The sequence below is a fragment of the Panulirus ornatus genome, chromosome 22 (genome assembly GCF_036320965.1).
Source record: "Panulirus ornatus isolate Po-2019 chromosome 22, ASM3632096v1, whole genome shotgun sequence".
NCBI classification, from domain to species: Eukaryota; Metazoa; Arthropoda; class Malacostraca; order Decapoda; family Palinuridae; genus Panulirus; species Panulirus ornatus.
The window spans coordinates 13710904-13715994 of NC_092245.1; positions in this window are offsets into that span (position 1 = coordinate 13710904).

A 5091-nucleotide genomic window follows, 5' to 3' on the forward strand; every position below is an offset into this window, starting at 1 on the left:
TCTTATATATATATATATATATATATATATATATATATATATATATATATATATATATATATATATATATATATGTATATATATATATATATATATATATATATATATATATATATATATATATATATATATATATATATATATATATACATAATTCTACATGTCAGGTCATCAGTAAATTGGATACTTACCCCACCTTCAGGGGTTATTCCTGCATAAAACCTCTACTCCTTATGTTCTGAGATGGCAAAAAAATGGAGAAAAAGAGAGAAAGAAAGAGAGAGAGAGAGAGCCATTTGGGCACTTCAGTGATGAGTCCATACACTGTGAGTCTTTATGAGTCTTTATGAGCACCTGAGAGTATGTCTCTGATGTGTCAAAGTGTGTCTCAACTCTCTTCATACACTCGTCTTTTCTCTCTTCATTACTTGACAGAAGCTAAAAGGTGGTAATTTTTTTTTTCCACACACTCTACTTCAGGAAAATGTAACTCTTCAAATCAAAAGCACCACAATCTGATATTATGTGTGATTAGACTTGAATACAAGAAAAAAAACTATTCCAAAGAAATACAATCTGCTTCAACCCAAAACTGATTGTCCAGTGTGTATCATATACATATATTTTTTTCTCCAGTGACTTAATATTTCTTTTGTGCTCTGTCCAATGTTTGCGCATGGTAAGGAAAATGAAATGATATTTACAGAAATACAAAGTGAATTTCCCCCTTCCCAACCATCCACCCCACCCCATGAAGACACCAGGAACCAGTGTATGTTGCGCAAATACTCACTCAACGGATCTTATATGTCAGTAGAACTATAAGATTAATTTCTACTTTGATTCATCTTCTTTTGTTATTTAATGAGCTCTGATATTCAAGAGACCTTGGTCCGGCTAGAACATTATAATTATCGAGTTAGCTAATAAAATGGTTTCTTGTATACTCTGCCTCTTCTATAACCTTATGTATTTGACAGTTCACTTGGAAATGTGACTTCCTTTTTTAAAATCTGAAAAGTCTATGGGTTGTAATTCATGTTATGATGTTTTGAATTCTATGTATCTACTTTTCTTGTATGCATTTGTTCAAACATACTTTTATGTATTATATATATACACACACACATGTATAGTGGATATGTATAAAGAGCTCAGTATATTGAAGTGGTCTAACGCTCTCTGGTATATATTTTTTTTTTTTTTTTTTTTCAAAAGAAGGAACAGAGAATTGGGCCAGGTGAGGGTATTCCCTCAAAGGCCCAGTCCTCTGTTCTTAACGCTACCTCGCTAATGCGGGAAATGGCGAATAGTTTGAAAGAAAGATATATATATATATATATATATATATATATATATATATATATATATATATATATATATATATATATATATATATGACCCTTCTAAATTGATCTATTGTTAATTCCTATGATGTCACACTGTGTGTAGAGTTGGTTTGGCTTCGTCTTACGTACCAAGAACATTCCTCTCTCCTATACAAAAGGGTTTTACCTTCCTGTAAATCTTTCGTGAAAGAATAACATTAATTCCACAGCGAGTAAGATTAATCAATGTTTGATTATGTTTCATAACACATACGTAATATTTAATTCCTAAGAACAATATATCAGTATAGAAATACATGTATTTGTGAACTAGAAAGATTGATACAAGTACTGTGGATACGTCTGAAAACAGACTTTGTCAATTATTTTACTTTGTTTACCATCACCATTACCAGCGCCTCCTTTATCTATCCAAGTCTATGAAATTCTAATTATGTCGTCTGTTTAATTGTACCACCCTTTATATTCTTTTATTCGCTCAAATTGTCTATTTTCATTATCAATTTAGTCAAACTTGTATAATGTACATCTGTGTTTTACAGTATGTTTATGGTAATCATATAAACCTATGTAGTTTAATTTACCAAATCAGTTAAATGTATCTCGTACGTATGACGACTCTAAATATAGCAACAGTGTTGTGTACTGGACTTTAAAATGTGTACTGGACTTTAACGACTTCATTGTGCAATATGTCGTCTGTCTAACCACTTCATCTTCAAAGCCATAAATCCCTCGTTTCACCATCATCTACACACAATAAATCTATTTATGTACGATAACCTTATATATAGATACAATTTACGTATCAATTAGACTACATTTAATCGTTATCTGCTTGTCAAAGACAGACTAAACTCACTCATTGTACGATATGAAATGAAAAATCACTAAATAATGAGAATTTCATCGTCCCATTTAAAGTGTTTAAAGTGAAATAACTTGTTTCACGGAGAGCTGATTAGTATTAAACTATTGAAACCACAAACACATATAATATCATGTTATTCAGATAATACAGACCTTGAAAGCTATTATCATAAGCTACATTTTTTGCTGTAATAAATCACTAAAGCATCGAAACTATTCTAAATACCTAATTAGGTTATTCTAGTATTAAAAAGGTACATGCATGTTTTTAACCTCCTTGGCAACTGCGTGACACCGGCTCACGGCCCTGAGCACCAGTCACCCACAGACTATAAAAGGAGTAGGATGTTGTTTTTTTTTGTGAGTGTTTAAGTGTTACTTTTGCCGCTGCTACTGCTCCTGAGGACTTCTCTTCGTCGTGTGGGAGCCGGGACATCGGACGCATGTGTAAGGTAAGTATACATATGTATGCCTGATGATGATTATGTACTAGAGTGATTTACATCTTAAATGCCGTGGAAGTTTCGAGATCACGGAGGCAGGGTAGGTTAACGACCCTGGTCAACAAACATTTTGCCTTGTGAAAAAAGAATATATATATATATATATATATATATATATATATATATATATACATATATATATATATATATATACATATATATATATTTATACATATACATTTCTTACGTATTTTTAAACGCCGAATCCAAATATGTTTTGAGAATTTCTCTATCACCCATAGTTTTTTTTTTTTTTTTTTTTTTTAGCATACTCGCATATCATTACGTACAGTAAACATGTTCCAGTGCTCTTCGGAGCATTTGAAACGAAAACTTTAACAAACGTCTATTTTCATCATTTGTGAAGTGCAGTACTCTCTATTTTAAACCAAAAACCTTGGTAAATGAGTCACCAGGGGAATTGTTGGGACATTTAAACAGTGGCCATTCCATTGTAGCTGTTACGTCATTTCCAGGCTAGAACTCAATATTGATTGTGTTTTTGTGTATTCAAGTGTTGTGCAAGCTTGGGTCTTGCCTTCTAGCAAAAAACAACAACATTCACGTCTGTAGTTTTGCAGAGCTGAAGTTTTGACTATGTAAATTATAGAGTAATTAAATCACCCAAAGTTCGTATTATTGTAGAACTTTTTTTTTCGTAAATGCTCATCTGGGAATCTCTAAGTTTTACTTTCGACACAGTGATAAAATGTCATTATATATATATATATATATACACCAACAAAGTACATATGAACGTGTATATTCATAGATCATACAAACCTCCAATACCCAGGATCGACCCCGGGACCCCAGTGCAACAGGCGGGAGCGCTACGGCTAGGCTATAGTCGCCCCTAATAGGGGAAATGACTATTCGAGTACATGGTATTCGAATAGTCATTTCCCTATTAGGTGCGATCTTAGCCTAGCGGTAGTGCTCCCGCCTGTTGTACAGGTGTCCCGGGTTCGGTCCTGGCTGTTGGAGGTTTGTATAATATATATATATATATATATATATATATATTATATATATATATATAAGGACATTTTATCATTCGTTTAGGGTCAGAAATATATCTTAAGGATTCTTAGACATGTTTTTATACATACGAAAAAATACTTCACGAAATCCGAACGTCAGGTTAGGTAGGTGATTTAATTATTCAATAATTATAAACTTAAAACTTCAGGCTCTACAAAACAATAGACGACAAAAACTATAGTCAGGCGTATATTGTTTTCCCTGGAAGGTAAAGCCTATAGCTTGTACTGTCGAAAAACCATACGACGCGTAGTCTCGCTTGTTTTTACTAAGGTTACATGCATTTTCCCTGAGGTAAGTTTAGTTGTGTTATGTAAATTGGGCATTAAAAGTCTCCTACAGCACACAGTATGTCCAATATATGAACATAAAAGGCATTTGAACTCCTGGTGCAAGAAATGAATAAGCACTAACCGTTGTTTACATAGTTAAATGACGATCAACAATCATTTAGCCTATTTGTTAGTCATTATTTACTTCTATTTAAAGGCAGTCCTGTCGAAACCTTACTATATAACGCGTATTGTAGCTTGTTGTAAGTTAGATATAAGCTAACCCAGCTACATTAGGTAGCGTAAAGTGTTTTTTTTTTTAAACGTATGGAGTTATGGTTTTCATTTATTCCGTACAGGATGGATAGATTTATGTTCATCCTGTGATATGTCACTGACATTTTTTTATTACGATGATAATGCGTTAATTAAGTAGATCTATAATTTTAGAGAATGGTCAACTGACTCTACGAAAAGTGACTTCGCACAAGATTGATTTTGAAATTTACTCTTGAGCGAACCTTAATGACAATTTTGATGAAGAAATTGAAGACTGTGTTATATTTAATGCATTTAAGACTGTGTTATATTTAATGCATTTAAGACTGTGTTATATTTAATGCAATATATTTAAGCTGTTGAGCAAACCTTACCGGCAATTTATATGAAGATACTTAAGCGAGTGAGTGAGCCATACCTTAACCTTGATTTAAGCATTTGAGCGAATGTAGGTCATTGTCCAGACAACACGCTCAACCTGACCTTGTGAGGATATATCGACCTAGTGCTTAAAGAAAGAATTTAACGATAATGGAATTTATCGTTTATGAGATTCAGAGATTTTTTTACGACCATTGTCTTATTTTTTGTGTATTACACCCGTAGTGAATACATATGGCCGATCGAATCGTTTGATGGGGGTATTGTTGGACTACGGATTATGTGATATTGATCCGTGGATGTTTGAGTTTATGGAGTACTGTATACGTAAAGCACGTATGAGGCAACATGTGTATTATATCGGAGATGCGTTGATTATTTCTTTGGCCCGGA